Below are 13,112 nucleotides of genomic sequence, written 5' to 3' on the forward strand. Positions count from 1 at the left end.
GTTGATATTGTTTTTCTTCCCATGAGGTTGCAAACCCTTTCAACTCCTCTATTGGGGACCCCACGCTTAGTCCAATGGTTGGCTGCTAGCATCAGCCTCCCCCTTTGTAAGGCTCTGACAGGCCTCTCAGGAGACAACAATATTACTAAAGTCAGAAACAAGACGAGGCTATCCACTTTCTCTATATTTTTTCAGTATAGCACTTGAAGTTCTAGATAAAGCAATAAGACAACTAAAGGAGATAAAATTAGAAAGGGAGAAGTCGAATGGTGTTGGTCTAACTTGATGTTGGTATGCATAAGGATGTCCATATCTATTACCCTGCACAAAACTCAAGTCCAAGTGAATCAAGGACCTCAGCATAAAACAAGAAACACAGAATTTGATAGAAGAGAAATTGGGAAATAGCTTTGAATGCATTGACACTAAGTGCATTCTGAACTTTCAACTTTCTGAACAGAACAAGAATAAAACAGGCACTAAGAGCAAGAGTTAATTAATGAGACCTCATGAAACTGAGAAATTTTCTCTAAGGCAAAGAACACTGCCAAAAGAACAAATTATCAGCCTACAGAATAGGGAGATATTTTCACCAACTTCACATATGAAAGAGAACTAATATATAAATATATAAAGAACTCAAGAAACTAGACATAAATAAACTAAATAGCCCAATTTAAAAAAAAAAGGGGATGTCACCGGGCTTTGGTGGTGCACGCCTTTGATCTGAGCACTTGGGAGGCAGAGGTAGGTGGATTTCTGAGTTCGAGGCCAGCCTGGTCTACAAAGTGAGTTCCAGGATAGCCAGGGCTACACAGAGAAACCCTGTCTCTAACGCCCTCCCCCCCCAAAAAAAAGGTTATCATGGCACACACCTTAAATCCCAGCACTTGGGAAAGGCAGGCACATTCTGTGTGCATGAAATCAGCCCAGTCTAAAAGGGTGAGTTCAAAACAGCCAGGGTACTGTTACACAGAGAAACCTTGTCTTGCAAAACAACAAACAAACAAACAACCCAAACCCAAAACAACAACAACAACCCCAACCCAACCTCCCTCCCTCCCTCCCAAAAAAGTGTGGGAGAGGTGCATAGATCTAAACAGAGAATTTTCAACAGAGAAATCTGAAATGGCTGAGAAACACTTAAATAAATGTTCAACATCCTCGACGAGCAGGGAAATGCAAAACAAAACACCTTTGGGATTCCATCTTACACCTCCCAGAATGGCTAAGATAAAAAACACAAGTGATATGCTGGAAAGATGTGGAGCAAGGAGACCATGCCTTCATTGCTGGTGTGGCTGTAAACTCACACTGTACAGCCACTTTGGAAATTAATATGGCAGTTCCTCAAAGATTGGGAATCAATCTACCTCAACACCCAGCCATACCACTGCTGGATATATACCCAAAGAGTGCTCCATCCTACAATAAGGACACTTGCTCAACTACGTTTAATAGCAGCTTTATTCGTAACAGTCAGAGACTGGAAACAACCTAGATGTTATCAACTTAAGACCTGATAATAAAAAAGCAGTACATTTATACAATTTATTTATACAATGGAGTATTATTCAACTGTTATTTTAAAGGATTTATTTATTATGTATACAGTGTTCTGCCTGCATGTATCCTGCAGGCCAGAAGAGGGCACCAGACCGCATTATAGATGGTTGTGAGCCACCAAGTGGTTGCTGGGAATTGAACTCAGGACTTCTGAAGAGCAGACAGTGTTCTTAACCTTTGAGCCATCTTTCCAAAATGACACAATGAAATTTGAAATTTGCTGTCAAATGGATGGAACTAGAATAAAAAAAGAAAAAAAAAAGCCACCCAAGTGAGGGAACCCAGACCCAGAAAAACAAATACTTATTAAGTGGGTATTGGTTGTAAAGTAAAGAATAATCATGCTACAATCCACAGACCCAGAGAAGCTAAGTAACAAGGTGAGTTCAAGGGGGTAGGAAGATACAAAGACATTCCTTTGAAGGGGAAATAGAATAGATTTTTTCAAGTGGACTAGGGATGGGTGGGGCTGGTAACCAGAGGGACCAGGTCAGGGGATGTAGAAGGAAAGAATGCTGGTAGAAATGACTAAAATTGGGGGGCATCTCAGGAGTGAGGCAGAAACTTAGTGCAATGGAAACTCCATGGAATTCATGAGGGTGACACTAGCAAAGACTCGTAGTTATAGGGACACTGAGCCTTAACTGGCCATCCTCTGTAACCAGGCAAGATCTCAAGTGTAGGGGTTTGGACACCAACCTAGCTACAAAACCTCTGACCTACAGTTTGTCATGCTTGCAGAATATACTGGGACTGGAGTCTAGCATAATCATTATAGACCAGAGAGAATTCATCCAGGAAGTGATGGGAGCAGATGCAGTCCCACAACCAAATACTAGGCAGCAGAGCTCAGGGGGTCGTGTGGAGGAGCCAGAGTGATCAAAGATACCACAAGAACATGGCCCACAGAACCACTTGTGTGATGGGGACACAAGTGGGCTCACAGAGACCAGGGAGCCTGCAAGTGCCTAGGTCCTCTGCAACATATATGATTGTGGGTGTGTAGCTTGGTATTCTTGTGTGATTACTAACAATGGGAGCAGGCACTGTTTCTTCCTCTTTTGCATGCCTTTGAGCCCCCTTTCTTTCTACTATGTTACCTAGTCCAGCCTTTGATGTGATGGTATGTGCTTGACCTTATTGTAGAGTGTCTTGTTGCATCTTGTTGATATCCCTGGAAGGCCTGTTCTTTTCTGTGGGGAAGTGAAGGGGTGGGGGTAGATCTGGGGGAAAGGGGAGGTGGGAGGGAGGGACTATGGGGATGGGATAGAGAGGAAACTGCAGCTGGAATGTAATATGCATTTCATAATTACATTTAAAAAGAAAAAATATCAAATTACAGAATCATTCATATGAAAAAAGTCATAAAAATCACCTTATTGTAATGACCTCACAAACGAAAACATCCAACAGCTGGATTAAAGGTAGCCACTTAAACGTTCGCAGTCTCAAGCTCTATGCACCTCCGTGAACTTAGGTTCAGTTAGAATGGCCATTGGGAAGTCACAGAGCTTTTCTTTGTGTTTTGATAGTGAAAAGGTAAAAATCACTTTTTGTGTAATTGTTACATTTGTTTTGGAGATTTGGGGATCAAATGCCAGAATATCCAGTGACTAAAATCCTTTTAAGGTGATAAAATAGTACAGAAGCCAGGGCCAGGAAGCAGGAGTGGGTGGGTTGGTGAGCAGGGGAAGGGGAGAGGAGGGAGAGGATAGGGGGTTTTCATAGGGGAAACCAGGAAAGGGGATAACATTTGAAATATAAATAAAAAATATCTAATTAAAATAATAGTACAGAAGTCACTATAAATAGCTCAAAAAGCCAAAGATGGTGGTGTTTTTCTTCTATGTATCTAAGTATCTAAGTATCTAAGTATCTAAGTATCTAAGTATGTATGAATGTATGTATGTATGTATGTATGTATGTATGTATGTATGTATGTATGTATGCATGTATCTATCTATCTATCTATCTATCTATCTATCTATCTATCTATCTACCTATCTATCTACCTCCCCACCTTTTTTCTCCTGTCTTCTCTTTATTGCTCTTCTTTTTAAACATACAGTGTCTACATCAAGATCATTGTCTATCCAGAGATAAGTTTGGAGCAAACATCTGTGAACCTTAGATGTAGGCGAAGGGCAGCTGGTTTAGACTAGCAAGATCAGAGTAGAACATTTTTTTTGTCTGTTCCTTGTTAAATCCTTTTAGTCAAGTCAATATCTGAAAATAAATGAGTAAATTTTGGGGAAAAAGAATAGAGGAAATAGAAAATGATAAATGGCATACTCCAAGCTTACCTAGAATTCCACGGAGGTTTCTGTCCACTACTAAGTCAGTGTCAGAGTCAGGACCTACAGTGTGGTCTATCACACTAGTCAGCCAGCTACTAATTATATTAGCCTTTGGCCTTCAGTACAGTGGTTTCTTCTTCATAGTTATGGCTCGGTAGTCCAGATAAAGCTGATGTGTTCTTAGCTTCCTTAGGAAAGAAAGAGCTGGTAACCGGCCAAGGTGATTGCTCTCCTTACCTCATCTTAGTGCTTTCATTTTTCTGTGTACAGATGTCTTGCTTGCATGTATGTCTGTGCATCACATAGAGAGGTCAGATGAGGGATGGTACTGGAGGTACAGACTGTTGTGAGCTGCCAGGTGGTGCTGGGAATTGAACCCAGATCCTAAGTGAGAGCAGAGGGTGCTATTAACCACTGAGCCATCACCCTGCCCCCTTTTAATATTTTATTCTTTAACCTATTAATTATTAACTTAATAATTAATTATTCTTTAACTTATATTAAATGCCATGTCTAATTAGGTTTCAACAGGTGGTTTGGTGGTTAAAAGCACCTCTTGTAGAGAGTCTGTGTTTAGTCCCCAGTTCCATGTTGTATGATTTACAGTCATATGGAGTTCCAGTTCCACAGTTCAAGTGGCTTCCTTTGGACTGTAGGCAGCAGAATATACATGGTACATATACCTATATGAAGGTGCACATGCATATACATGGAATACAAATAAACCATTTAAAATGCCTAATGAATTCATAATACAATGAATAAATTGTGGACAGCACTTTAAACCAGCTTTGCTCTGATAATTCAGGGGCATGACAGCACACCTTGCAAACACTTGGAAGTAAGCCATTTCGTGTCTGCAACTAGGCATAAAATCTAATATGAGGTAGGTTCTAAGCCAGAAAACACTGGGCACTGTTGTTTTTGGCTGATTGACCTGATGGTGTGCCTGTTATTGGTCTCATTTTAAAGTCATCCCCTTGCTCTGCATAGTGAGAAAACCTTAAGCAGGGCAAAAGCAACTGCCCTCAGTGTAAGCCAACTCTGCCTGCAAGGTACAAATAGCACACAGGTGCAAATTCTTACTCTAAGCATGTGCCACAATGTTGGCGACTGCCTTTTCACACTGCCTGGAGTGTACTGTTATATTGTACCTTCCTATTTGTTTATATGGTTCTGCCTTTGGCTTGAAGATAGATTTGCCATCTTTCCTTGTAATCCATCCAGAAAGCCTCTTTAAGTGAGCACTTACCCACCAAGGGAAGAGCAGCAAGAATAATTTCAAGTTTTATGTGAAGCTGTGTTGGGTATCCAGTGATGTAGCAGCTTTAGAAACCAGGGCATTACAACATGTCCCCTCACACGTGTTTGTTCTTCTAATATTTTCTGAAATTTCATGCCTTTCCTGTCTGGTAGTTGTTCATTTCAGGCAAAGAGGACAGTAATATATTTATCCAACCCATGTCAGTTTGAGTAAAGAATTCAGAGTCATCTGGGAAATGTATATATAAACTTGTAATTCACTTGAAAGCTCTCACTTTCTTCCCATTAAAATTCCTTTCTCAAATACCATTCGGTCTATTCTTCACTCTCTGCAGCTCCTTCCTCACTCTGACATTGCACTGGTATTGATGGAACATGAACACCAAGCAGTAGCCATCCACCCTTCTCCCCTGTCACTTGCCCAGTGGAATAGCTATTTCTATATCTTATATTTTGGAATGTAATTAAATCAACATTTGACCTGGCAGTTTTAAATTTTATAGGATAAAAGCCTCAAGTGGGGCAAGATTTGTGGAAAGAAAAAAAATCAAAAAGAATGAATTTATGAAATTCCTAGCCAAATGGATGGACCTGGAGGGCATCATCCTGAGTGAGGTAACACATTCACAAAGAAACTCACACAATATGTATTCACTGATAAGTGGATATTAGCCCCAAACCTAGGATACCCAAGATATAATTTGCTAAACACATGAAACTCAAGAAGAATGAAGACTGAAGTGTGGACACTATGCCCCTCCTTAGAATTGGGAACAAAACACCCATGGAAGGAGTTACAGAGACAAAGTTTGGAGCTGAGATGAAAGGATGGACCATGTAGAGACTGCCATATCCAGGGATCCACCCCATAATCAGCATCCAAATGCTGACACCATTGCATACACTTGCAAGATTTTATTGAAAGGACCCAGATGTAGCTGTCTCTTGTGAGACTATGCCGGGGCCTAGCAAACACAGAAGTGGATGCTCACAGTCAGCTAATGGATGGATCATAGGGCTCCCAATGGAGGAGCTAGAGAAAGTAGCCAAGGAGCTAAAGGGATCTGCAACCCTATAGGTGGAACAACATTATGAACTAACCAGTACCCCGGAGCTCTTGACTCTAGCTGCATATGTATCAAAAGATGGCCTAGTCGGCCATCACTGGAAAGAGAGGCCCATTGGACTTGCAAACTTTATATGCCCCAGTACAGGGGAACACCAGGGCCAAAAAGGGGGAGTGGGTGGGCAGGGGAGTGGGGGTGGGTGGATATGGGGGACTTTTGGTATAGCATTGGAAATGTAAATGAGTTAAATACCTAATAAAAAATGGAAAAAAAAAAGAAAAAAAAATCAAGTGCACAAGAATAATGCTTACAAATTTCTGAAAGAAGCCTTGCCAGCGGGATGAAGTTGCTAATGCCACTTTGGACTGGATGGCTTTTTTTTTTTTAAATCTGTTTGAAACAAGTTGGATTTGTCTCCTGTTAAAATGATCAATGGATATAGGAATAAACTCTTAACAGTCGGACTCATGGTCCCTAAGAAGCTTTGATGTGGAGGATTCGTGTGTCAGAGACACCCACTCTTACTGTTTTTCCATTTGGAACGATCTAAATTTTCTCCATAGTTAGGAAGACTGGCCATGAGACGTGGATAAAAGCCCATAGTGCTGTCATTCGTTTTGTCTCCCATATTTGTTGATAAATGGGGCAAATGACATCAAAAGTCAAATTTACTCCCTCTGTGTCTCTTTCTGCTTCCTTCCCTGCTCCTCTCTCTCCTGTTTTCTCCTCTGTAATTTCCTCTCTCCCTCCCTCCCTCCCTCCCTCCCTCCCTCCCTCCCTCCCTCCCTCCCTCCCTCCCTCTCTCCCTTCCTTTCTTCCCCTCTCCTCCTTACTCTCTGTGACATGGTCTTGCCACACAGCTCAGTGTTTCCCTTCTTGCCTTTCCCCCTCCCCAGCCCCCAAATGCGGGGATTGTATTCATATACCACCATTGCCCTTTTTAATATATTTATGAGCTGGCTAGTCATGGGTTGAGGAATTGTTTTATTCCTTTGAGTTTAGTCAATATGCTAAATTAGTGGCATACCTCAGCAGGGTCTTAGATAACAATGATCACATTTTAAAATGTTTTTAAAAGACACAGATTTTTTTTTTTTTAAATTACAATATAGAAAAGTAGAAAATGGGAATGTTAGTCAATAGAAATCAACACGAGGGGGAACAGATGAGAAAAAATGATCTAAAATATTCTAAGAAAACAGTCAACACTTAGCTGGGAAACTATTTACTGCTTATAAATATCAAATGGCATCATATCTAATTAAACTTTATAGTTTAACACATTCATTCAGTTATCTATTATTCATTTAATAAATCCATGCTAAGCACTAGAATCAATGCTGGGAATGATGGAGAAAAGTAACTCACTTAATCAGATGTGTGCAGTTTTATATATAATTAAGACCTTGTGAGAAGCATGACAGTAGATAGAGATTGGTCCAAGAAATAGTACTTAAGAAAAAGATCAATCATGTTTAGGGAGGTTCTGAGGACACACACAAAATTTATTCTCTTTCTTTCTTTGAAATATAAGAGTAAGAATGTAACAGGTGGTTGAAGTAGAGGTGGTCTTTCAGGCATATGAAGGTAGTCCCAAGAAAGACAGAGATGTGTAGATCACAGCAATGCCAGTTCTCAGGCCCTTCCCTGAGCCTATCGCCCTCTCTGCTTGAATGGTGTCTCTGCCTAGGGTGGCCTACAAGAAGAGCTGGGCTGACTTAAATACTGTTTCCATGTCTTCATAGAGTGAAGCAGGGAGCAGGACATAAGCTACTTCACGGAAGACAACCAAATAGCCCAGGGATCTAGTAAAAACTTTCTTCCTCATATTTGAATAAAAATGACAGGCTTACTTGCAAGTATCTAGCTGTACTGTGGATGCCCCAAAGTTCATTTTAGGGGATACCACAGGAACCTTGTAGAAGGAGAGCAGCAATGGGCCCCACATCCTTCAGAGTATCCCCTGCTGCACCCAGCCTACCTGCCTTAGTCTTTTCTTTAGATGCTATCCATAGTTTCATATGCAACTGAGAAAGAAGTCTGATTCATTAAACTGAGTTTTAGAAGACAATAAGTAAATAAATTTTTATTATTTTTTTCAAACATTGGACACTTTAGATCTTAAATATCTTTGTTCATATAACTTCAGAATTGGTAGCTGGGACAATACTATTTGGAATAGCTTCTAGCCCGAGTCTTCCAAGGACAGAGGACTCTGAAATGGAGAAATTGAAATTATTGGACATGATGATCCACGCCTATAGTTTAGGAGGTTGACACAGGAAGATTGTGATAAATTTAAGGCCAATCTGGGCTACCTAGTGAGGACTAAGCTAGCCTGGCTTACAGATAAACAAATAAAATGCACCATCACTGGAAAGATAGTAAAATGATGTGCAAGACCAAGACATGCACTCAAAGTAGGTGTGAGGCTGAGGAATGGGCGATCTGTGTAAACATGCCAGTCAAACAGCGCTGCTGAAGAGAGCAGTGAGTGATGGAGTACTTACTGGAGGGAAAGTGGCCTGTGGGAAAAAACTGCCAAGGGCTTTCAATGTTCTGATGAGATTAGATGTCGTGATCTATGAAATATGAAGAGTTTGTGAGATTATCATGTGGAGATCGGCGCGGTCTGGATTCTCCACATAGACACAGATGCTACACAGTTTAAAGTACTTACTTACATGCTACCTGGTAAATATAAGATAGGCTAAGTGAATACAAGAAGCAGTGTTTTCTGCTCCCAGGAGTTCATGCCTTACTGACACGTGCATTTGCAGAGAATCTTGGTGAAGGCTAATGCATGGATTACTTGCCCTTGAAAATAAATATTCAAATTCTTATTTAGTTTTCTGATTGTAAAAAATAAGAAAAACTTTTCTTGGATTTGGCAAAATAGGAGCCTTAAAAAAATAAAAGATTCAGAAACAAAAGGAAGGGGACCATTTTTTTTTTCTGATAAAAATATAGCAGCCATGAAAGGGCTTATGTATTATGTATTATTCATGTATTTATGAATTCCCAAGATTGCAGGCATTTGAGTTTGAGATTCTAGATCTTCTCAAGGGTGATTTTTACCTTTGCCCTCTCTGCTCTTTGCTTATGTGAATGAGCCTGCTTTCCTAAAGCTAGTTTGAGTTAGTGTTCTTCTTACTAGCAATGGTGAGTACCTGCTAGTTCCTAACATTTAAATACTCCTTTAAAGAGTGTGAAAACCAGCTCCCACCAAGCCCAGGGAGCTTGCCTAGGTCATACGGCTTAGTCAAAAATGTTGGATGAAGATTAAAACTGATATTCTTCTATTGACAGCGCAAACCCTTATCTGGTGTGACTCAATAATTCCACTCTAAAGGGATTTCACAGATGTTATGATCATGTCTTAACCACACGATCACTACTGTCTCACACGGTTAGGTTCTTGCTTACTGTGTGCTTGATTGTTGAATACCTGTATAAATAACCCATTAATTGTTTTTTTTTTTTTGTTATCTTGGAATAATTAAGTAAACTGAGAATGGCACTCATGATGTAGACCTTTCTTCCTGTTTGCTCTCCATGTTTGTTGGGATAGTACAGAGAAAAGTGTTTTGCTGCCTATGCCTCAGATTATCTGCCTTTTGTTTCTTCTACCATTTTTTTCTTTTAATCTGCAAAATCTTTCCCCAATGAGGGAAACCATGGGCGTTTTTATAAACCTGCCCAGCATTGTAAAATGTGCATATACCTTTAATAGTGACAGAGGTATCTTTGAAACTTCCTCCAGGGTGAAATCTACTTCAGAAATTTGCATTTAACAGGCAAACATAATATTGTTGAAGGATGATAAATTCACAGACATTTGGATCTTGGGGATTCTTTATGGCCCACACATCTATACTGTAACTTTTACAGCTATATAGCTCAAACTACCCAGAATGAATAAAACCAGCCTTTTTCCTTATTAACTGTGTTGAGGGCTTCCTAACAATTGTCCCCACAAAAGCTTTCTGTAGTTTGAGACTCACATAGGAAGTTTCAAGCCGAATAGCATTACTGAGGAATTTGGAGCCCCTTGAAGTGAACCTCCCAAGTTGATTGGCCTTAGATGTATTTATTCATTTTGCACAATGGTCAAAATATCTCCTGTTTTGAAAATGAAAAAAAAATGCAAGTGATTACTTTATAGCCCACTTAATTGCACTTGGAGATGTTCTGCCCCCAGCTGTCCCCTGGATGTCCACAGTAGTGCATCCTGCACACTTTGAACAGAGTTTTATCATGGGTAGCAGCGACCTTTCAACATAATTGCATGTGGTCCAAATTAATTGTCCTGCTCTATTGTGCACTGAGTAACAGTCGTTTTAAGATGAGATTAATTATGCAGACACCCGATAGCAAGGGGAATCTTAGAGTGAGTTCTTTTGGATGCCTGAAATTTAGAAAATAAGGTATAAAATGACATTTAATTAACTAATAAACCAACTGACAAGGCTGTCTCCACAGGAGACTTCTAGTCAACACAATTCAGAAAATTAGAAGATTTTCTTAACTGAAATATAATAAGATGGAGCTTACATGACACACTAATATTGCCATAAATCAACATCCTATTATAGTAATAGATACTTAATAGATGGGCCAATTAAAAAAAATCCTAAAAATCTTGGTTAACTATTTCTATGCATTAAGACATGCTCTACATATCTATGATTAACACTTTGCATTTAAAGGAATATTTATATGAGTATCATTATGAAATCATACAAAACCACCAAAGCATATGCTTTTATTCTAAATGTAACTTTGTGTTAAATATAATTAAGTATAATAAGTGATTTAAGGATCTCCGTAAAAGTATAACTACATTAATCCACTTTCTATTGTTAAAGCAAAATAGAGGGGGCTAATATGTAAAGAAAAGAAGCATTTGTAGCTGACAGTTATTGGAGCCTCATGAAATCACACTATTAAGTTTTGAGAAGGAGGAAGGTGTCATGATGTAGGCACACATCAAGGATGGAAAGATCATCTAAGGAGACAAGATGACAGAGATAGATCACAGAAGGGCCAATCTTATTCTTTCACAACAATTTCTTTCCTAGAAAAGAAGTAGCAGAAACCATCAAATACACATAAGCAGTCACTGCCTTGACCCCCACTTCAGCAACCAGGCAAGGATTCACAGTGTTGACCAAGCTTCTAGGATAAGAATCCCTGGAGGGGGAACTCCATTTTGCAGTAGTAACAAACTAAAGAGCCTCACATTGTTCACATTTTTACTTGGAAAGTCTAGTCTAAAAGACTAGACTCCGGCACAAGCCCCTTCTGCTCCACTTGAGCACAGGGCTACCTTGCCAGCAGAGTCTTGCCCAACACCCGCAAGGGCCCACACAGGACTCCCCACGGGATCCTAAGACCTCTGGTGAGTGGAACACAGCGCCTGCCCCAATCCAATCGCGTGGAACCTGAGACTGGGGTATATAGGGAAGCAGGCTACCCGGGCCTGATCTGGGGCACAAGCCCCTTCCGCTCCACTCGAGCCCCGGGCTACCCTGCCAGCGGAGTCGCCTGACACCCACAAGGGCCCACACAGGATTCCACACGGGATCCTAAGACCTCTAGTGAGTGGAACACAACTTCTGCCAGGAGTCTGGTTCGAACACCAGATATCTGGGTACCTTCCCTGCAAGAAGAGAGCTTGCCTGCAGAGAATACTCTGCCCACTGAAACTAAGGAGAGTGCTACCCTCCAGGTCTGCTTATAGAGGCTAACAGAGTCACCTGAAGAACAAGCTCTTAACAGTGATAACTAAAACAGCTAGCTTCAGAGATTACCAGATGGCGAAAGGCAAACGTAAGAATCCTACGAACAGAAATCAAGACCACTCACCATCATCAGAACGCAGCACTCCCACCCCACCTAGTCCTGGGCACCCCAAAACAACTGAAAATCTAGACACAGATTTAAAAACATTTCTCATGATGATGATAGAGGACATCAAGAAGGACTTTCATAAGTCACTTAAAGAATTACAGGAGAGCACTGCTAAAGAGTTACAGGCCCTTAAAGAAAAGCAGGAAAACACAGCCAAACAGGTAGAAGTCCTTAAAGAAAAACAGGAAAACACACCCAAACAGGTAATGGAAATGAACAAAACCATACTAGAACTAAAAAGGGAAGTAGACACAATAAAGAAAACCCAAAGCGAGGCAACGCTGGAGATAGAAACCCTAGGAAAGAGATCTGGAACCATAGATGCAAGCATCAGCAACAGAATACAAGAAATGGAAGAGAGAATCTCAGGTGCAGAAGATTCCATAGAGAACATCGACACAACAGTCAAAGAAAATACAAAATGCAAAAGGATCCTAACTCAAAACATCCAGGTAATCCAGGACACAATGAGAAGACCAAACCTACCGATAATAGGAATTGATGAGAATGAAGATTTTCAACTTAAAGGGCCAGCTAATATCTTCAACAAAATAATAGAAGAAAACTTCCCAAACATAAAGAAAGAGATGCCCATGATCATACAAGAAGCCTACAGAACTCCAAATAGACTGGACCAGAAAAGAAATTCCTCCCGACACATAATAATCAGAACAACAAATGCACTAAATAAAGATAGAATATTAAAAGCAGTAAGGGAGAAAGGTCAAGTAACATATAAAGGAAGGCCTATCAGAATTATACCAGACTTTTCACCAGAGACTATGAAAGCCAGAAGAGCCTGGACAGATGTTATACAGACACTAAGAGAACACAAATGCCAGCCCAGGCTACTATATCCGGCCAAACTCTCAATTACCATAGATGGAGAAACCAAAGTATTCCACGACAAAACCAAATTCACACAATATCTTTCCACGAATCCAGCCCTTCAAAGGATAATAACAGAAAAGAAGCAATACAAGGACAGAAATCACGCCCTAGAACA

This window comes from Mus musculus, chromosome 8 (assembly GCF_000001635.26).
Source record: "Mus musculus strain C57BL/6J chromosome 8, GRCm38.p6 C57BL/6J".
Taxonomy (NCBI): Eukaryota; Metazoa; Chordata; class Mammalia; order Rodentia; family Muridae; genus Mus; species Mus musculus.